Here is a 23,202-nt window from a genome sequence, read left to right on the forward strand (position 1 = left end):
GGCAGCACTGTTGGCGCTGCAGTGCTGAGTCCCGCTTTGATTTTCAAATAGCTCATTTATTCTGTCCTCACTGCTAGACTCTGCAATTATTTGTCCTTGGTTTTCCTAGCTCAGGGCATGCAGCCTTTGCTTTTACCCTTGCACAAATCTTGATGTGCAAGGGACGGAACGAGCCCCGCCAGCAGGGACAGTTGTTGCAACAGTCCCTGGCTGCGCTGAGAAATCCAAGCCTTCAGGAGGCATTTACAAAGCTCTGCTTGCTTTTAAAACAGTCTTTTACCTGACCCTTTGGAGCTCCTTGTCGGTCAACCCACGTCATAAAATGCAGGCAGTGTTCTGAGGCGTTCTGCTGCACAGACCCAGCCTGGGCTTAATTTTCAACTTGCAAAGCAAGGAAGCAGAAGGAATCACTGAACCCTTTCCTCTGGGCAGGAGAATTTCTCACGGGCATATCCAGGCTCCTGTTAGAGCTGAATTACCAAGCCCAGCCCCAGGGAGAGCATCATAGACACCTGCATCACTGCCAAGCAAGTTTACAAGAACTGGGGAAGAGCACAGATCCATCAGTGTTGCTGCTCACCAGCTCAGAGATGCAAACCCATCACAGAATCACAGAATCACAGAATCACAGAATGGCAGGGGTTGGAAGGGACCTCTGGAGATCATCTAGTCCAACCCCCTGCCAGAGCAGGGTCACCTAGAACAGGTGGCACAGGAACGCGTCCAGGCGGGTTTGGAATGTCTCCAGAGATGGAGACTCCACCGCCTCTCTGAGCAGCCTGTGCCAGGGCTCTGCCACCCTCAAAGTAAAGAAGTTCCTTCTCATGTTGAGATGGAACTTCCTATGTTCAAGTTTGTGCCTGTTACCTCTTGTCCTCTTGCTGGGCACCACTGAAAAGAGCCTGGCCCCGTCCTCCTGACACCCACTCTTTAAGTATTTATAAGCATTGATAAGATCCCCCCTGAGTCTTCTTTTTTCCAGACTGAAAAGACCCAAATCCTTCAGCCTTTCTTCATAAGAGAGGTGTTCCAGTCCCCTAATCATCTTGGTAGCCCTTTGCTGTCCCCTCTCCAGCAGTTCCCTGTCCTTCTTGAATTGGGGAGCCCAGAACTGGACCCAGTACTGCAGATGTGGCCTCACCAGGGCAGAGCAGAGGGGGAGGATGACCTCCCTGCTTGAAAAGCCATTGCACAATTGGGCCTCAGCAGCATTTATCAGACAGCCCCGGGGCCCTGTAATGACTTTTCATCTCCTTTGCACCACGCAGGAATGGTGATAACCATGGGCCAGTTCTGCAGGAACTGGGGGCCAAAGGAGCCCTTCCAGGGGCCTCAGAAGAAGTGTGGGGAGCCATGCATGACCTTGAAGATCAGCTGAAAGAATGCCAAGAGAGCTCACATGTCCTGCCCTCTGTTCACGATAAAGACACCTTTTTGTCATAAAAAACAGATTAAAAGAAGGAAAACCCCACCGAATGATTTCTATTCCAAGATTCCCCTTGCTAACTAATTCCAGCATCAAGAAAGATACGTGTGACATCTCATTTTTGGAATAACATCTGCCCCTGAGGGCCAAGTCCTTTCAAATTACTACACGAATAGCAGCAACTGCGCTACTCCAGCAAGTCTAACCTCGATAAAAGCCCAGCTTCCCTGGCATCTGGACAGCAGGGAAAAAACCAGCAAATGCAGAAAGCAAGCAATCACTGCAGAGTTTATTTTGATAAACTCTTGTGAGTTAAATCATCTCAGCTCTGATTATCACTGGAGATACAAAAATGTAAATATTTACCCGAACATCGTCAATATCCTCGTAGAGTCAAAAGGCCAATTTCTGCGTGCAGCATTTCAATACTACTTGCTATCGCAAACTCTGAGCTTTCAGCGCTCTCAGACAACTGCGAAATTATGCAGGGAGCTTAAATATAATTATACTTATTACAAAGCCACAGTATTACAGTTTTATTTGCTTTCTGTTCCAAGTATAGGGCTTCTATGCTTTCTTCCTCCTGCATGAGACTCAGAAATCTCCTTTAACAAAAGCTGTGATTCCCACTTAGCTCGAGGAGCTAGATTTAATGAAAAATAGCAAGCATTATGATGCCTGCAGTAAATCAGGGCTGCGAGACCTACCATAAGTCCCCCGTTGGCTTCGGGATGGCTGCCTTTGATTCTCCTTCACTTTAGCCACCCTTCGTTCCAGCCCAGCATGTTTGCACACAAGCCTGCCAGTCACCTGCCTTTCTGCTCAGGGAGGTCGGCAGAGGTGAGGAGCGACTACTGGTATCCATGTCACGCGCACAAAAAAATCCTTACCTGCCTCATTTCACCATGGGTTTCAAGCAGACACCTCAGGTCTTGCAATCCTTCATCCAGATAGAGCCAGCAACATAGTGTGGCTTGTTCTGTGGTGAGGGAACGTCCGCCCTGGATCCCTGGTGACACTGGTTCCCAGTAAGCTCTGGATATGCAGTCACATCGAAAAGAAACCGATTGCCTGGCTCCTTCACCAGCTTACTAGGCACCTTATTTGAGAAGGCTTAAAGCTTGTCTTAATTAACGAAGGTGCTATGGATGGGCTGGATGCTGTCTTACCCTCAGTAGCAGGATTGCATCTCAAATACCTCACCACGGACATGGAACCTAGTGTGTACGTTTGCATTTGGGGCAGGCTGTGAATTTGGAGTGAAGCAAAAGGAGCAGCCTGTCTAAGACACGTTAGCATCTTCTGCTCTGTTCCCACCTTTCTGCTGTGGTCCCACCCTTCTGCTGTGATCCCACCTGTCTTCCAATGCACAATTCACAGTTTTGGTACAGTATAGCAGGATGCCACAGATGCCACCTGCCTTTTGGTCCAGGCCTCCAAACTCACCCTCCAGGGCTTTTTGCCCCTAGGATGGAGGGCTTTGAGCTTCTGCTCTTGCTGCTGTGATTGGGTTGCTTCCGGACCCTGGAGCCAGCCTAGGCACACAGCACCTAATGAATAGCATCACCACTTTGCACTTGAACACCACTCTTCTCTTCCTTGCCCACCTCATGCCTACACACCTCGTTCCCCAACTGCTGGGCTTAACATCTCCACAGTGGGATTGGGTTTGTCCCTGATGGAGAAAACTGGGACTCTGCTTCGCAAACCCATTGCTGGCCTAAGGAGGCATGAAAGTTGCACAGTTCGGGAGTGACACAGAGCAATAAAGCCAACCTGAAGGAGCAAAGCAGCATTCAATTGCTTCAAAAAGGTTGGCAGGTGCCATGGCCTGGGTGAAGGGAAGGAGGGAGGATTTCCTCCCTTCCAGTTGGTGAGAAATGCCAGCAAGGACCTTTCATGGAAGCAGAGTCAAACTACCCTGGCCACGTGAACACTTGTAATTGTGGTTCTTAATTCATGCAGTGAACAAAGACATGGTGTTTAGTTTGGGCAGGAGATGCCTCTTCGATTTCCCAGCCCTCCCTCGATCCAATGGGAGATACACGCCGGGACTTCTCCTGCACTGGGACACAGAATCAGAGAATCAGAGAAGGTGTTGGGTTGGAAAGGCCTCTAGAGGCCATCTAGTCCAACCGCCTTGCAGTAAGCAGAGACACCTTTAACTAGATCAGGTTGCTCAGAGCCTCATCAAGCCTGGCCTTGAATGTCTCCAGGGATGGGGCCTCCACCACCTCTCTGGGCAACCTGTTCCAGTGTCTCACCACCCTCATTGTAAAGAACTTCTTCCTAATGTCTAATCTAAACCTACCCTGCTCTAGTTTAAAACCATTGCCCCTTGGCCTATCGCTACATGCCCTTGCAAACAGCCCCTCCACAGCTTTCTTGTAGGCCCCCTTCAGGTACTGGGAGGCTGCTATAAGGTTTCCCCGGAGCCTTCTCTTCTCCAGGCTGAACAACCCCAACTGTCTCCGCCTGTCTTGCATTGGGATGACAGGCGATGCTCTCTTGGTGCCAGTGGGGCAAAGATGGCAATCTGTGTGCACTGCAGGTTTGGCTCCACATTGCAGGACCGAGGGATTTGCCATCTGTTTTGCAGCAGGCAGCACTTTTGGCCCTTGAAGAACAGTTCTCCTGAGGTGCAGGGGTGGGCAAAGCTGAGGAGAAAATGCAAACTGCCAGAGCAGAGCCCTGTCTGAGCCCTGAGACTCATGCCTCCTTCAGGTATGCTTGGTGTTTATACAGTGATTAATCCACTAGCTGACACGGATTTTATTAAGCCGTGAGCCGCTTGGCGGGCTGTGAGCTGTGGTGCTGAGCGAGAAGCTGTCCTGCCTGGCCATGTCTGTGCTCCACCAGCCAGAGAGCAGGCAGGTCCACATGGGAAACGGCACAGGCCACCACTGCCTGAGCTCAGATTCCCAGCCCTTCTGCAAAACGCTCAGCACCTCTAACGACACTGTTGCTGGCTTTCTGTGGCTCTGATGGAGGAGAAACCCTTGCTTTTTTGGGCAGGGGAGGCTCAGTAAGATGCATGTCTTCTCCAGCTGCCTCTTGGCACGTCTCATCGTGCCCTTGCTCTTACAAACTCGAAGTAAAAATCAAGTCAGGTGGACTGGAAGCAATTCTTAATAAGCCTGTAAAAGCCACCATCTTGCTGGGATTTAAGAGGCAAAACCTACAGGTAAGAGACAGCACCGCACGTCTTCCTGAGGAAGATCCCATCAACTACTCAAGCACCACCTGCAAAGACCAGGGTTGGTAGAGTTTAAAAGAAAGAGGAGGAATAAAAACCTCTTGCTGACATCCTTAATGGATCAAAAAAGGTCCCTGCAAGCCTTTTTTTTTTTTTTTTTGATAAAAATCTGTTTTGAATTGAGATTAGTTCATTTCAATGCGAGCAGAACACGCAGCACACTCTGAAGGGGCCATGCACTAAAAGTTCACACAGTCACTACTAAAAATGGTGGGTTCGCTGTCAGAAATCTTGAACCGAGAAACAGACATCCGAGCCAAGTGGGATTTTTGACCTGCTCTGTTGTTGGACCTCTTCCCACTTTAAGTCTTAGGCTGACTTTCACAGCAAGCCAACCATTTGATTTGGCAGACGTGCTCGGGCCAGACCTGCCTTTTAAGTGACGCTGAGCCGTTAAAAAGAAAATACACAGCTCCACAATACAATAAAACCAGCTGTTCTTGAACGGCAGTCAAGAAGGACAATAAGTCTTCTCATGTTGGGAAGAATTAGCAAGCCTTTCCTTCCCACCCAGCCAATATAAGGAAGGGAAAGGCTCAGCAAAGGGCTGAGCAACGACGGCGCTCAGAGTAAACAGAGGTGAGCTGGAAAGTTGTCTCCGGACTGAGCCCTCAAACAATGGGGCCAAAAGGGAAATGGAAAAGCAAATATTAATGTTTCGCCATTCACATGGCCCCGGAGAAAAGGGAACAATGCCTTCAGTTGGACACCACCTTGATCTCTTCCTCCTCCTCCCCTCTTACTCTAAAATGTCAGCTTAGGACCCATGATTTCTTTGGATGAAGCAAGCGATTGCCAAGGGCTGCCTGCTGCCCAGTGGAGCCCTGCTGCCTGCTTTTCCCGTGCCAGAGCAAAGGACAACTTAATTATAAATGTATTGCGGCACCTCCCACCCCAAAGTCACCGTCCTCCTCATGAAGCAAAAATCAGAAGCAAGCAAGAACCCCTTTGACCTGGACTGTGGCAATGAACTCCCATCAGCTGGGGTGAGGACAGGGCGTGGACAAAGAAGGACGTGCTCCCAGTTCCTCTTAAACCTGGCAGAAATGGTGAGCAAAATGCCGGTGGACTCAATAAACTGGGAACATGCTCAGAGAGAGGCAGAAATGAGGTCTTGGCTTGTTCTTTACTTCTTCTTTGGCAGCATGTCACCAACTCAGCCTGGCTTTATCAGACCTGCTGCACTTCAGCTTGTCACCAGTACATTAGCAGGACCAAGGTCCTCTCCTGGCCAGAGGACCCCTCATGGCAACGGTCCCCCTGGAGGATGAGGTTCAGCCTCCAGCGAGGGGTGAATCCATGCGTCAGGGAGGATACTGCTGGGGATGTCACCGCAGCGGTGGCATCTGCTGAGGCTGAGCTCTGGGAGAGTCTTGCAGAGAAAAGTGCTGCACCAACAGCATCTGGAAGGGTTTGTCACCAAGGCAGGTGATCAGCAGGCTCCTTGGGCCCCTCTCCAGGGCTCAGCATAGGGGGGAGGCAGGAGGCTGCCATCTCTGCCTGCGCAGAGCTGTGCTAACCACGCTGAAATGCAGCTGGGCTCTTATCCTGGCCTAATTGTTCCAGAGGCAAACGAGCCCAAGAAGAAGAGGAGAGCGCCCTTGTGCTCGGCCATTTGATATAGGGGGTTGTCATGGAAACCGCTGCGTAATTGAAGCCTCCTTCTCTGCTCTTCTGTGCTCTGGTTGTGTAGGAGATGGGCTGCATCGTTTGGGGCTTTTCAGTTATTGTTGCTGTTATAAAGCGAGCTGTCACAGTTGCCTCTTGAAATCAGGCTGTTTCAGCAACGTGACCACATCTTGGAAAAGATGTGGCATTGCTAGATGTTTACTGTCCTCAAACAGGACCATTTATTCAATGCTGATCAGCAGCTACCGCTGTCCTGAGCTCTCCTTTAGTCCATCTCCTCCAGAGAAGCAGCAAGGACAACTGCTGGTGGCCTCCCAGGACGCAGTGCTAAGCTGGAAGAAAACCCTACCTCTTTGGAGTTCAATGAATACTTTGAGTTCAATGTTTACTCTGAGGGTGGCAGAGCCCTGGCACAGGCTGCCCGGAGAGGTGGTGGAGTCTCCATCTCTGGAGACATTCCAAACCCCCCTGGTCCTGTTCCTGTGCAACCTGCTCTGGGTGACCCTGCTCTGGCAGGGGGTTGGACTAGATGATCTCCAGAGGTCCCTTCCAGCCCTGACCATTCTGTGATTCCTTGATTCCATAATCAGTACTTAAGACGCCAGTCATGACCAGCAGAGGAAGGCCATATAACCCCACACCACATCTGTTCTGATGCCAGTAAGTTGTGTGCTGCAGGCACTCACCACGCCGAGGCCAACAGCACAGGTCAGACCTAGTGGAGATTTATTGTCCTGCCATAAATGCGTCATGCTGTGAAATGCTGCCAAATGCTGAAACACTCATAGCGCCAAAGCTGACCCAAATTGATGCTGGTGGAGAAAGCTCAGCCCCCAGATGGGGAAGGATGTGTGAATCCCTTCTCTCCTTCCCCTCTGCAATAGCTGCTCCACAGGCTGGCACCAGGGAGAGGAGACACCAAGGTCGATTGGGGTTGATCTTTGGCAGAGAAGCTGGGAAACGTACATTCTTCTGCTCCAGCTAGGTGATGCACAAGCCACCTTCCTGCTGGGTGGCCCTGCTTTTGCTGCTCAGCTGAGCCAAAGCGTGGTCGTCCCCGTGGACAGCAAGGGTTTTGCAGGGTCACCTGTTTTGATTAGCTGCTGTGTGAGTTAATCACCTATGTTGTCTGGGAAATAGCCGTGGGCGGGAGGTGCCTGGCTTTCCCTCCTAGCCTCCGAAATTGGGCTTTATAAAGCAACGAAGAGACCTGCAGATAGTCAGGGACATCAGGTGAAGAGGGGTCTGGGACACATCCAGCAGCCACAGGGGATGATGTACAGTCATGCTTGGGTGTCTGGTTCCTTGCAATGAGCTGTGTGTGAGCCCATACAGCCTTGATTTCTGGCACGTAAGGAATCTTTTAAAACAGAATGGTTTTTTCTTCATTTTTCCAGATGTAGCTGAAAACTCAGGGGTTTGGGTTTTGTTTTATTTTGTTTCTCTTTTTTCTTTTCTTATTTTTTAAATAAACATCCTAGTGTGATATGAATCACTGTTTTACCATTCCATCTCTCACATTCTTTCCACGATGGGCTGCAGTAAGTTTTAACTTAATAAAATTGAAGGAATACACTGAAAAGTCTCAACAGCAGTGGGGTTTTTTTTTCTGCATAGCAGCCAGTAAATCATGCTGTACACTGTAATGGAGCAGGTTCATTAAATTGTACCGCTTTGATGTTATCTCTCTGGCTGAGCTGCAGGAAACGCTGGGAAAACATGTGACAATTCTAGGGGAAAACATTTGTTTTGTTCATTAGTATGCATTAAAGCCTGGCTGCCTAGGAGCTAGTCATCACAAAGTAAATAAAGCAGCTCTGATTTCAGGTGAAAAGCATGCAAGAGCAATATTCATCCTAACAGGCAGGGTTAGCTGCAAGCCATCCTCAAGCTAGGGTTTTCACAGAGACCTCCAGCAACAACCCTCCATTGCTGACTTCTGCAGCCCGTGGACAGACGGTCCTCCCAACCTGCTTCTGACGCAGCTTAGTACAGCACAAGGGAGCTGCAGGTAACTCTTCACACCCTGATTAGAAAAGCCCCAGAGTATAGGTGCTACGGTGGACATAATCTGGTGGGACACCAAGGGCAAGGTGCGAACCCTGTGGTGGGGGATGACCACCTCCTGGCAGAAGATGAAGCAGTAAAAGTGTCAGAATCAAGTGTAAGGAGATATTTCGTCTTTGATACAAAGACACTGGATAAAAATGGTGCAGGCAGAGTGAAAGACAAACTCCCTCAAGCCCTGAGGAAGACTGTAATGTGGAGCTGAGCCATGGAAAGGAGCTCTCTCGCTCCTCTTGGGCAGGCAGGCAGTAAGGGAGGAGCCTTTCCTGATTTTGGAGGAATCATAGAATCATAGAATGTGTTGGGTTGGAAGGGACCTTTAAAGGCCATCTAGTCCAACCCCCTTGCAGTAAGCAGGGACATCTTTAACTAGATCAGGTTGCTCAGAGCCTCATCCAGCCTGGCCTTGAATGTCTCCAGGGATGGGGCCTCCACCACCTCTCTGGGCATCCTGTTCCAGGTCTCACCATCCTCATTGTAAAGAACTTCTTCCTAACCTCAGGAAGAAGATCTTTACAATGAGGGTGGTGAGACACTGGAAGAGTGGAAGGTTACTTTTGAACAGTCAAACCAGGATTTTCCTGGGCCATGTTCAATGAAAAGCACCATTTCTTTGGAGAAAAAGCCATGGGGACATATCGAGTGTAGCTGTCCCTGTGCAGTCTCTCTTTCTCCACCACATGCAGCTCCTCCACATGCAGCTCCTCCACCAGGGTCCATGCTTGCTGGCAACAGCTGACCTGTGCAGCCCAATGTGTGAGGAGCTGGTAGCACCCTGAGAAAAGGTTTTCAAAGAGGTGAAGCCCAGATGTACGTCTTATGATTATGAGAAATGCAATAAAAAGAAGGAAGGTGGGGATGCTGGTGTCCCGATATGCACCGCAAGGGCCTCAGGTAGCTCACAGGGGGGAGGATGTTTATTGCAAGAGCCAGGAGGGAAGGTAGCAAGGAGAGGAGCATGGAGGATCAGACCTGGGATGAAGGTCTCCTCACCTGGGGAAGACCTGAGGAGATAAGGCTCACCCTGGGGAAGGCTTCTGAAAGAGTCACCAAGGAGGCACAGACATCACAGTTGGTGGGAGAGGCAACTTGGGAGTGATGGACCACTCTTTCCCACTGCACACACAAGCTGGTGTGCAGAGTGAGGACGTATGGCTGCCGGTGAACTGTGGCAGGTCACAGTTGATATTTTCCCCACCGCGCACCGTGCTCAGCTTTAACGCACCTCCTGTGTTTGCAGCAAACAGAGAGAGACGCTCAGATATGCTTGTTCTCTGATGGATATCTTTCATCGCTGCGAAACACTGCATACTGCTTCAATAATAAACAAGAAAAAAAAGGTAGCTAAATCACTGTTCCCCTCCCTCTTTATATAACAATTTATTTTACAGCCCAGTTGCCAGCAGCAGGCACGGTTACCATCAGGCTTAGAGAATCTCACTCCTGGAAAACAGAAACCAACAGCAAAAAGAACGTTACAGGGCTGCACCGTCAAGCGTTCAGATATCAAATTGTGCTGGGATAAAGCTCACCTTCAACAGCCTTATTTTGGGAGCCTTTAAGTGGCTCCTCAGCACCTCACGGGAGCTCTGGGGCAGGGATAGGAGGGCAATGGCCATGCTCACAGCCCACCCACCCCTCCTCAGGCAGAGCTAACACCGCTCCTTCCCAAAAGGGCTTTGCCCTTGCCCTGCTCCCTCCTGGTTTCCAGAGGGTCCTTGGAGGTCACAGCACCCTTCAGGCACAAGCTTTGCCTTTTTTTGAATCCTGAGGGGCAGGACGGTGGGTGATAACATGGCGAGAGCATGTATCCAGAGCTGGAAAACCTCATAAGCTTGGAAGATTTTAACATGGAGAGCAGCAAATGGTCGTGTTGCGTCTCACCCTGGTAGGAGAAATGCGATGGCGGTAAGCAGGCTGTACTTGCCTCCCTGGGAAAAGTTTGGATTACGGGCACACAGTTCCTCTTCCACTCCGAGTGTGGCACCCACGAGGAATACGTCTCCTTTAATCACGGTGGGCTTTTCCTTTGCAAAGCTACCTAGGACTGCTCCGTGGAGGTGATGCTGGGCGCCTCTCCCAGAGCATCTCCTCCCAGTGCCAGCTTCCCCCAACCTCCCACAAACCGGCAGTTTCGGAAACCTCCCCACCTCTCCATCAGCCCAATAGGTTAAAATAACGAGCAGGGAGAGAAAAAGATGAAAAACAGCCCTCACCTGGGAAACCCAACTATACCAACACCTTCCCATGTAAATGTCCTAAATACATCTCTATATAGGCACATACAGTGGCTCCAGCCCGACATTCAACTGCTGAATGTAACAAGAAGTAAAGGTTAGCATGAATCCATGATAAATTATACACGTGTGTGATTACATTGGTATAGATAAGGCCTCTCCTTCTCACAAGCAATAAGAATGGCAAAATTGTAGCATGGGAACCAATGATTCACTTACACAGCTGAAAAAAAACACTCAGGCAAATATTAAAAGAAATTGATAGTTTTAAATAACTGACTCAAATCATTAGGTAAAACAGTGAGTGGGAACCTGTGATTTAAATAATTTCTTCTGACAAAAAGGCAAGAAAGATACAGCCGATTTTCCTAGTGGGCTTTCATTACCATCACAGACTAATATATGTCTTAAATCAAAAAACCTATCGCATTCACTTCACCCTGAAAGCTGCTCTGTATTTTCGACTTCTGTGTCTATAAAAAAAGTTACTGCAAACTGTTGCCTTATCTCATTTTTTTTTAATATGATGATCTATTTTAATACTGTCTGTTACCCCAAAAAAACCCTAAATCATCACCTCTTCTTCCCCAGAGGCACATTCGTTTTATGTTTTGCTTTTCTTGCTGATGGAAGGAAAAATGCCTGGATGCAGACCTGCTTTATTCAGCCTTAATTGTGCAAAGTCGCAAACACATGTAATTACAATTTCACTGTTCAGCTTGCCTTGGGATTTGCACTCACAAGGAGGGCTGGGCTCTTTTCCTCGCATCCTTAAGGAACGGAATAAATGCTTTGGTGTGGATGTCCATCTCTCCTGGGCACTACCCACCCAAGCAGAGAGATTCACGCAGTTATTTTTGTTTCCTTGTTGGCGTGGAAAGTAATTTTTCAAGTGTCTTTTCATCCTCAATGGCTTTCTGGAGCCATATTCCCCCCCGAGCCTTGCAGATCGTGGTGGCCTGAGCCTCCCACCCAGCCTGCAGGTCCGACACCCTGGACTGGCAGTGGCCAGAAGACAAGGAGCTCCTTGGCCAACGCATGAGCCCACGTTTGCTTTCACAGCCTGGAGGGGCCATGTTGACCTTGTCTCTTTCCAACAGGACACAGGGCTGTGGGACAGATGGCTCCTCTGGGAAGGTCCAGGGTGTACGCATTGCCATGGGGCATCGCATGGGAACCACCAGCAGGCAAGGCAATGGGTCCAAAGCTCCTGACCTTGCTAATGGACATGGGATGGGAGGCACTCGGTCCCAGATATTAGTCCTTTTTGGTACTTTTTAGCTGAATTTTTCAGATTTTAGTGAGGAAACGGCAGCTACCCACAAGAAGCTAACTATGAGCTATTTGAAAGTGGAAAACATCAGACCCTGCAGCAGGCACAAGCAGGGTTAAAATCGTTGAGTAAAATCCTGGCCCTCAGAGAAGTCAACAACGTCCATTGCCTTCTGACCAGGATTTCTTAGGCTCTGTTTCCCCTGCACCCTGCCGAGTTCCTCATGTTTTCCACTCTTTTGGCCATCCTGCAATCCCTCCATCCAGTCATCCATGCTGAAAATTGCTATGGAGAGGAAGAGACGTTTATAAAAATAAGAGAAGACCATTTCCAAACACCAAAATGTTTCTAGGTTCTGGGGAAGGACATGAAGATGGTACTTCATTCAATTTCTTAGATACCTGTTTAAAAAACAAACTGCTGCTAGGTATCACCTTGTCTTTCAACCAAATTTCCTTGTCTAATGGTCACTCATCCCTCTTTAGTTTGCCCTAGAGGTTGGCGGGCAGCTACGAGGGAGACAGAGCCAAGGTGTCCCCAAAATCTGCTGCTCCCAAATGGCCAGGGCATGGCCACTTTGTGTGTGCAGGTCTGGTAGCAGCCTACTCCATGCCGCTGGAGGCAATCACCGCCAGCATCAGCCCTGAGGATGCGGGTGATGCCTCAGACACAACACACTGCTGTCTTTGACCCCTTGCCAGGTGTTTGCTCTCAACCCCTAACTTTCTCCCTTTCTGCATGGAGTTTAGAGGCGTGCAGGGATGCTCAAAATTGTGTCATGGTGCTTTCACGTCACCATGGGGTTGTACCCACCCCATCTTCTGCCACCTTCACCTGCAGTGATGTCCCTGTGTGCAGCTCCTCTCTCTTCCAAACTCCCCTTTGGCATCACACCGGAGGTGTGAGCCCTCGCTGGCACAGATGCCCCAAGACCTCGCAAAGACACAAGCAAAAAAAGCTTTTGGAAACCTCTGCAGATCTCCAAATCCCAGCCAGAATGGATGACAAGGTGATATTTTTTTAATGCTTTGAAACCGAGGGAGGGCAGCTCAGGACTTGGCTGGGTGACAGTCATTCGTGCTGGTAAGCAGGTCGAAGTAAAAGCGTTTTTAAAGAGAAATATGATTCTTTGGGTATTTCCCTGGGGGTGTTCTTGCCATTCCCTGTTATTTCCTGATTGCAGCAGTTGAGTCACAGCAAGCTCCAGAGGGCTGAAAAAGTTCAGGAGGAAAACTAACTGGTTTTGGTGGCTCTGGTGACCTCTACTGAAAACCAGAGCTGGAGTTTTGCACGTGGGATGAGCAGACAGAATTTGTCAAAGACCTGAATGTTGGGGCGAGACTAATAGAAATTAACAGTGAAGATGCTCAGAGCAGGATGGGAAGTGAAGGGGGATCGGGGTGGTGGTGTGTATCCCTCTTGTTTAAAAAAGTGTATAGAAATAAGGAATTTTGTGTTTTCCACAAAAAAAACCCTTGAAGCACCTGTCCTTAATTTTGCCCATTCTTTGAACATAGTTAGTAGCTGACATTTTGGGAGAGAAAGGGATTTTTTATTTCTTGAAGCTCCAAGCCCTAGAGTCAAACACCTATAAAATGTGAAATTCAGTTTTCTCAGGTTTACAGGCTTTAGGGATGAACAGCAGGGACCAACACTGTCACCTGGACTTCCACTAACAGAGCAGAAGCAAAAGGCAAAGTCAGAAAAGCAAATTTCAAAATGACCAACCCCAAAAATCGTGATTTTCTGAGCACTAGCCTGGTGTGGTAGAAGAGGTGGGAGTGATGGACGCAGCTTAGGAATAGGGTATGTGGGGGGAAAACACAGCACCTCACATCCAGCAGCTTGAGTGGGGTGAGGCCACCATGGATGTATGTCCTGGACCCAGCCAACACTTTCCCAGCCTAAGCATCCCACAAACCCTGTGAAATCCCGAGCTGCCCCTTCCCTGCACCCCATAATATCTCCTGTATCCCCAGGCAGCGAGTCCCAAAGGTCATCGATTCATTTGATGGGTGTCACATCAAATGACGTGACAGCCCTGGGAGGGACCCAGGCAGGGTTTTTTGTCACATAACCTAACGCAGACCCACATCTCCTGCAGAGGGAAGGAAGGGAAAGCAGCAGAAAGAGGAGGGGACGTCTCTGTATTATTTTTCCTCCCAGACTAGGCTCAGTGCCAACAGTGCTGCTGGCATAAATAACGGAGCGTGATGACAGGGACATTTTTAAAGGAGAACAAATCACCAGACTACTTTTTAGAGCTTCTTTTCTCTAGTCTAAGTGATGCTAATGAGGGAGGTCAATCCGTTTCCATTTCTCCCTGCCACACAAGCTGGCACATTTATCTCTTTTGACAAGAAAACTCCTAGAGCAGACTTTCATTTTTCAGTTTCCGTGGCTAGGATGTCCCTTTCTGGGGAGGAAAATGCCTCCAGAGGCTGTGATGGGACGATACCCTGGGGGATGTGCGCAGCATTTCTTCCCCATCGCCCTTGCTGCCTGCAACGATCAGCTTGAACACCGCTGCTGGTGGATCCCAGGTCCGAGACGCTGCCTTGAAGGTTGTCTCGTGGTGTGCTAGGGACATCCCGTACTGCTGCAGCCTGGCTCTACCAAGCCAACTAGCGACGGAGCCAGCTACCCACAGGCAGGACTTAAGAGTGCAGCAGGGCAAAGAGGAGATGCTGGCAGTATCTTCATGCAGAGACTAACATCTTGGCCAGCAGCATGTCAAAGAGGATGACTTGGAGTGACATCTTCTTTCCAGCCCTGATCTCATATCCCAATCATCTCATATTCTAGTGACCCACACAGGAAGCACTCCCATTTCCAGAAGAGCAGATGCCAGACCACGCCACATGCCATGCTATGTTGGGTATTTGGATAAAACTCAACATGTGTTCCCCTGTGCAGCCAAATCCCTGCAGTTTGGGAGACGGTCTTCAGGGAGCCAGCTTTCCTGTGGGAGAGTGCTGCCTTTCCTTCCTGTTGTGGCAGCTGGAAGCGGCTCAGGAGCTCCCATATTCACAGTGCCAAACTTGGACTCCCAGCTGCTCCTCTATGGGAAATTTAGATGTATGGTTTTGAAGGACCGGGCTTTTGGGTCTGTTTACCTGCCCTTTCTCAAGGGGAAAGATGCTTCCTCCTCCAGACAGATTGGATGTTCCCAGGGAGGAATCAAATGAAGCTGGCAGGGGCAAAGCTCCACTCAAACAAGACGAGGCGGCTCCTCCAGGGTGCAGCTCCTCATGGAAGTAGGTGGTGGATGATGAAATGTCCCCCTAGGCTCAAGAGGAGCGGAAAACGGTTGGAGGAGCAAGAGTGCTTGTGAGACATATCACCCATTCCTGTCACTGTCTTCCCTGACATCATCATGTATTTTGGCTACTGGAATATCCACCAAAAGGGTTAAAGCCTTTCCGAATCACTCTACTGGAAAACCAGCTTGTGAGCCCAGTGGTTGCCCAAGTTGCAGGCACTCAGTGAGAGGCAGAAGTAAGGGCAGAGCTGCTACGGCATCTGCTATACCAGGTGTCCCCAGGTAGGTTTTTACAGAGGAGAGGCTAAAAATACACAGCGTGCCATGGCAGCACAGTTGGGAAAACATGTCAAGAAACATTTTCAAGAGAGGTATATCAGGGTGATGGACATATTCTGCCTCTGGGAGCACTTGCTGTGGCCATACGGGCAGGGACTTCTCCTGCTGCCAGGTGGAGGAATGCAGGGCAGGCCGTGTAAAATTGCTTTCGTCACCCATGTAAAGCTTCGTTAGAAAATAGCAGTCACTTCTATTTATCCGTGCTGAGTCCTATTATATTTGTCAGGTGAGGTGAGAGCCTGGGAAATGAGAGTTGACCCCCATCGTGCACCACGGCATCCCTCCACATCACCAAAACTTCTCCTCCACAATTAATAAACATCTTGCCAGTGGGAACGGCTCTGGGCAAGCTCCTGGCATCCATACCTGGTTCCCAGCCCCTCAGCTGGTTACGGTCATGATTCACACTGGGGTTTTTTTTTGCCTTATTTAACAGGAGAAAGGCATTTGCAGGATTCAGTGGTGGTTTTGTCCCAGGCTAAGACAAAAGCCTTGTGCGCTGACTTATGTTCACATTCACTGCAAATCCCTGGCCAAACCGTCTTGAAAATGCCATCGTATGCCCTCCTGCAGGGCTAGCAACACTGATAACATCCAACACCCCAAGACACTGGCTTGGTTTCTTAAAAAATCATCAAGGTTCATTCACTGTTCATGGTTCTTACCTCTCCATTCTGCAACTAGCTTGACATCCATAAGATTTAAAAAAAAAAAAAGTAAGGTTTTTTTACAAGGAAAGCAAAGATTAACAATTAATCATTTCTTCCAGAATTTAAAGAGAAGAATAGAAATTACTGTAAGAAATACACTAAGAAATAGTGGTGGCACTATCTGTGTTTCAGAAGACCTGGCGTCTTGCTTTATTGTCACAGATTGACAGCAGATAACAAACCTCTTAGAAATATTAATCTTTGGAAAGGGGGGGAAAAAAAGCCTGAAACAACTCTAAATTCTCTGGAGTGTTCCCATTTGGTGAATGGGTTCCCTGTGCCTGACACTAATTAGTTAATCTCCTCAGTCTAAATTGCTTCTTCTGCATCCCACAACTACAGGAAAACTTAAACAAGACCTGAATGCATAAGAGCGGAAGCTGAATTTATTTAAGGTATCATTTAGTAGCAGCAATTTTCTATCTTTGGGGGTTTTTTTTCTGTCTTCTGTCTTACAGATTGGGCTTGGTCTCCGGGGATGCAGCAGCCTCTGGGTTAACTATCTTTAACCCATTTGGGGTCGGGGATGCGTGCTGGGAATGGGTCCAAAGCAGAAAGACAGCAGCAAGAGCAGCAGAGATGCAGCGTGGGTGATGTCCCCTCTGCCAAATCACGCTGGCGTGATGGAAGCCACGCATGAATCACAGGCTGGCTGAAGTTGGAGGGGACCTTCAGAGGTCGTCTGGTCCAACCCCTCTGTTCAAGCAGGACCACATGGAGCCAGTTGCCTAGGACCAGGATGGCTTTTTGAGTATCTCCAAGAGTGGAGAATCCACAACCTCTGCGAGCAACCTGTGCCAGTGCTCAGACAACCTCACAGTGAGAAAGCATTTCCTGATGTTCAGAGGGAACCTCCTGTGTTTCAAGTTTGTGCCTGTTGCCTCTGGTCCTGTCCCTGGGCACCACTGAGAAGAGCCTGGGTCTGTGCGCTTTGCATACTCCCTGCTGATATTTATACACATTGATAAGATCCCCCTGCGCCTTCTCTTCTCTAAATAGTCCCAGTTCTCTCAGCCTTTCATCATAGGAGGAGTCCCATCATCATCTTTGTGGCCCTTTGTTGAACTCTTTCCAGTAATTCCATGCCTCTCTTGTATGGAGGATCCCAGAACTGGACCTAGCACTCCAGGGGTGGCTTCACCAGTGCTGAGCAGGGGAAGGATCACCTCCCTTGGCTGCTGGAAACACTCACCCTAATGGAGCCCCAAATACCGTTCACCATCTTTGGCTCAAGGGCACGTTTCCGGCTCATGTAGAACTTGGTATCCACCAGGACCCCCGGGTCTTTTTCTGCAGAACTGCTTTCTATCTGCACGTTCTGATGCCTGGGGCTGTTCCTCCCCAGGAGTAGGACTTGCACTTCTCCTTGTTGAACTTCAGGAGGTTCCGGTCGGCCCATTTCTCCGGCTTGCTGAGGTCCCTCTGGATGGCAGCACAACCCTCTGGCGTATCAGCCTCTCATCCCAGCTTGGTGCCACCTGCAAATTTGGTGGGGGTACACGCTGCCCCACCATTCAGACCATTAACAAAGATGTCAAACAGAATTGACCCCTAAAATGAAAGCGCGGTCTGAGCCAGGAAAGTGCATGGTGGCCAGGACCTTTGGGGCTGGACATGTCCTGCGTGTCCCAGCGAGCCCGGCGGTGGGGCAGCCCCGCACTGCGAGGGGGAGCCGGGGGGTGCCACCACCCCGGCGGGGACAGTGGGGACACTACGGGCACCAGCTCCATCCAGCAGTCAAATGCTTCCCCCTAGCGACACAAGTCTCACCGAGGTGGAACTGCAGCAGTCACAGAATGCCTGGGGCCCTGGGCTTTCCTGGTGCCTTCAGCCTCAGAACCACCCTTTCTCACTCGCCCCAGGGCCGGTCTCAAAATTTCCTTTGGTCTCACTGTCTCTGTGAATTGCTTTCACTGACCAAGCGACCTCTATTCTAACACTCGCCCAAGAGCTTGACTCCACACCAGCAAACATCTAGAGATTGCTCCCACATGGAAAGTGCCAGGAGGGAAAAGTGGGGGTTGTTCTCACTGTCTCTGGGAACTGCTTTCACTGCCCCAGTAACCTAAGTGTTAACACTCTCCCCTTTTATGTTTGCTGAATTAGCAGCATGGTCCACCCCACCTTGCCAAGGACAGCCTTGTCTCAAGTTTCTCCCTTCTCCCAAGTGACGTATAGCATGATTTGGGTGGAGAGAAAAGTGCCGTAGTCATACATGTTTAGCATGATCTCTATAATCTTCATTAGCATATGCAGGGGTGTGTGTTCATATGCATTTCGTGGATAATGAAGCAAAGGTCACTTGTCAGACACAATGGCCTCGAGAACAGAGAACTAGCAAGCTCACCACATGAGTGGCAGAACTATCTTTTCACCAAACAGTCCTCCCACTGCTTTTCCAGGCCTGTGAGCCTTATCAGTTCTTTGAACATCAGGCCTGCATAAATTCCTTGCGAGTCATTGAGGCATTCCATTGAAGGCTTGGAGGGCCTTCTGCCCCTCATCAGGGAATTTACAGGCCGTCTCTTACACGGGCACAGTTTGATGCCGTGTGGTTATGGTGGGGTGGGCCAAGAGCAGTGATGGGCTTCGGCAAGTAGGTTGGCAAGTGCTGGGTTACTGTGTTGTTCATCTCAGAAAGATATGTCATGGAAAAATGCATTGCAGATATATTGTTATGGGGAGGAGAGAACAAGCAGAGAGCTCTGGAAAGCGGTAAAGAAAAAACATCAGAGGCTGGTGGCACAAACAGAGGACTCCCTGGGACACAAGGAGAGAAAGACAAATAACCTCAGAAGACACCAAAAAATTACCAGGAAAACTCCAGTATGGGAGAAGGCTCCAGAGAAGTCTTGGTGGCACGCTGCAAGACACATGCAGAACGTGGGGGCAAGCAGAAAGGCTCATGGAGGGCTTGAGGTGCATCCAAACACAAACAAAAAGCCTCAGTGCCTACACAAGGAGCTGTGACACCTGCCATGGGGCTTGGGGTGGCTGATAGGCTGCCATCTGCAAGCACACCTGGCTCTGTGTGAACCTCGGCTCCCAGCACCACTCGTGCTGGCCTGGCCCTTGGCCCCGGTCATCTTGGGGTGCTGAGAGAAAACCCAGGAGCAGCCTGTGGACCTGAAGCATCCACGGCAATGTAAGGGAAAGCCCCTGTAGCCCTGTGAGTAGCACTGGGGTTACCCAGGGACCCTAAAGGAGTCTGAGAGGCCTTGGGACCTGCCTGATGCCTTAACCCCAGCATGTCACTTCTTCTCCTGGACATTGTGACAGCCATTTTCCAAGTCCAAAGGGACTGCAGGCACAGCTAAGAGTGCAAAGAAGAAAGCAATCATTTATTTATTAAGGCACATAAGTCCCAGGCGTGAGTCTGCTATGGGACTCAGTGCCTATATGGCCCCCCTTCCCCTGGGGCAGCTCAGCCTTACTGGGGCAGCACGTGTCAGTCCGGTGGGGAATGGTTGGTGCCTGTAACAAAAGGCTGCAGGGCAAAGAGGGAGGAAGGAAAAAGGGCTGGGGAGTGGGACAGATGGATAAATAGAAAAAGAGATGAAAAGGAGAGTGGGATACAGAAAGGAAAAGCAGTGACACAGAGCATGACAGTAGGATAGGAAAAAAGGACAGGAAGAGGCACAGAGGGATAAAGAAAGAGAGGGACAGAGAGCAGGACAGAAACAGAGAAAGAAAAAATAGTGATGGGCAGCAGTACAGACAGATGGAGAAAGCTGGAGGACTAGAGATAGAAGGATGTGGTGGGCAGTGGAGGGGAGCATCCTCCAGTCCTGCAGCGACGTGGGAATGTGGGAATATCCTGGTGCCCCAGGGCCATGTCCTGGAGTGACATAGGCCCCTGATGTTCCAGAGATGAGCCCAGCAATGGGGAAGGCAGGTAAATGGGATGCTTTGAGTCATGGCCCCATCCCAGAGCCCATTCCCCAAGAAGGAGGACTACTGGGCCCAGGATCAGATGAGGGGGTCTCCCAGGGTGGGATGCTAGGTGTGCGTGCCCCAGCCACTCACGCACAGTGGCTGGCAGTGCATGACTGCCCTGGGCTCTCCCTGGAGGGAGAGAATAAATGAATAAATCCTGACCATGCTCACACAGTCTCTTTGAAGAGGCCAGACGTTGCTAGTATTTCCTGATGGAAGTGGCATGGCCCAGCACAGGAGCTGAGAGTTTTCCTGTCTTGTCCTGAGAAACATTTTCCTCCTTTCACCACAGTTACCACCCAAGAATTTAAGGCAGATCCACTGTGACAGCCAAACAATGTCAAAGTCTGTGAAAAATTTAAACAGGACACCAGTAATGTTGCGTCTACCTCTTCTCTGCTAAATTCTGCTGTTCTCACAAGACACAGGGTGGTGATGCTGTCTCATGTTGTTTGCTTTTGCATTTCTAAAAAGATGGTGCCAAAAAAATCGCAATGGTTGAAACAGAATGAAGCACAGGCACAGCCTGTGATTACTTTTACAGTTTGACGACCAATTTTTACTTAACTCCTTCATTTTGTAGCAGTAGGACATGGGACTTAGCTGCAGGGGCCCCCCATCCCCTCATACCATGGTGCTGTGCCAGTTCTTATGGACCAGCTCCCCTGTGTGCCTGGAGAGCATGGTGATGGGGGTCAGGATGACGCACACTGACATGCGCACATGGCAGCTGATAGGGCATTTCCAGACCTGTCTGGGCACCACTCAACCCCACCTGCGCGCCCAAAGAGCCCCAGCCTCACTCCTTTCCTCTGTACTAATCCAGGCTGGGGAAAGGCATGTTTCCCTCTTGCCCAGGGGCAGAAGCAGGGAGGCAACGTGCCTTGAGCCTTCCTCCGACCTCATCTCCCAGCAGGGGACTGGGTGGCTGTCCCAAAACTTATATGCAAGAAAATAATACTGGTGGTGGTGGTGTTAAAATTTAAGAACAAAACCACTCCACTTTTACCCGGTTCTCCCAGGATGTTCATCTTATCGAAATTTTCTCAGCCTGTGATAATAGGTGAAAGAAGTGCAAAAAGAAATATATTGTACCAGCTATGGCTGGGAACAACTGATAAGCAAAAAAGGAGGAAAGCAGTGAACATTCAAATGTAGCTTGATTTTTATTTTTCTTTTGTAAATGAAAGCCAAGATGGCAACCTTGCACAAGATAGTCCTGAGGGTTTTTTTTCCCCCCCTAAAAAGCAGTAGTCCCTGAAGGTAGAAGGGTGAACTGCTGGGGATAGGGGCCATTATCTCTTTTGTCAGTGCTGTTGTTTACCTTGGCTATTCCTATGTAGAAATTAGATTAAGAAATTATCATCACACAGTAATCCTAAAGTGGGGGTTTCTGGTTTCTTGGGGTGGGAGGGAAAGTGGAAGGGTAGTTAATATTCAGAAAACCTCAGCAACTTCAACATGTTCCAGTTTTGGCATGCTGAATTTGAATAGAAGACTGAAGAACCCAAGTTTCCCAACTTATGCGTAGCCTGGCCTTTGAGTCATGACACCTTAGAGTACCTCACAGCTGGAATTTAAAATACTAGCTGCCCCGAGATTGTAATTTCACCAAAGTCATGTCACTGTCCTAGCTCAACTAGGGACCTGCTTCTCAGACACATGAAAAAACTGAGCTGACAGCCAAGAGGCTTCAAACCACAGGAGTCTCTAGGACAGCTTTAAAACATTAACCAATACCATCAAGACTTAAAATCCATTAATATGGCCTTTGTCTCAGGCATAGGAAACAGCTTTCACACTCTATTGAGGAATCATAATTACAGTCTTGTGCTCAACATAGAAAACAAATTAGGTTTAGAGCAAGATACGTTGGTCCTGTTTGTGGCAAGAACATGGTCACCTTGCTGGAAAAGCTGACTGCCATTGACCTGAAGAAGCAACAATCCCAGCTTCCTAGCTCCTGATAGAAAAACAGTCTCTTTTTTAAATTGATGAGGACTATTTTGGAAATTGGTTCAAGGACAACAGCAGCTGTATGAACAGAGAAAATCGCAAACTAACCCCACACGCAAAAAAACTGATGACAGCACGAAAAAAGTAGTACTTCACTACCAGCGTGAGAGAAGTATTACTTAAGTATCAAATGTCTGGATTGTCATGGTGACTTTTTTCGTCTTTGTCTCTCTTGTCTGTCTTGACAAAATCAGGGGATGAGAAAGTGCTATTAAATCCTAATTCAAGTGTAGAGCAGAAACTAGGTCCAAAGCCCCACAGGTATTTGAGGATCCGGATGACTTCTGAACTCCATGAGAATTAGACATTTCTATGTCTTTTGAGATCTGTCCAAGAAAAACAGATCAGCCTGGCCCTGTAGAGCTGCTGGGGAGCAGGGTTTGACATCATGTCTCCTGGATGCCAAATGACTGTCCTCATCCCTAACCTGATAACATCGTTGGAAGACCATGATTTGGGGGATGATAAACTCCCAGCCGTTCAACGCTGCACTGGTGCAGCCCCACCTCGAGGGTGTCTGATGTCCTTCTTAAATTGAGGCGCCCAAAACTGCAGACAGTACTCGAAGACAGAAAATAAGTTCCGTTCACACAGCTTATGGCTGTAAAATTTGCAAGGTAACCCAAGTTTTGTTTGGTTAAAGGGAAATTTGTTCTCAAGCCAAAACCTAGGTTGAAATCCGAACAGCCACATCCTCTCAAGGCACACAGCTGCAGGACACTTGAATCAATTCAGTTTCAGCTAGAAGAAAGCTTAGTAATGGCCACTCCCTGCTCCTGATCTTATGCAAAGATGGAAACAAAAGAATCCATACAGGGCATAAACCCAGCTAACTGGTATCTAACGTCACAAATCTTTGTCCCCTTACCAACCAAAATGTTTATAATGAAAATGGGATTTTAGCCATAAAACAGCTGCTTCTTTGCAGCACTCCTAGCAACACGATGTTGCTTGGTGCATTAGGTATCAAGAAACTGTATACAATAAAATAAAATAATAAAAAACTTTACAATAATTTGTTGAAAGGACACGGGTTTTATCAAGTTGCCCT

Source organism: Larus michahellis, chromosome 7 (assembly GCF_964199755.1).
Source record: "Larus michahellis chromosome 7, bLarMic1.1, whole genome shotgun sequence".
Lineage (NCBI taxonomy): Eukaryota > Metazoa > Chordata > Aves > Charadriiformes > Laridae > Larus > Larus michahellis.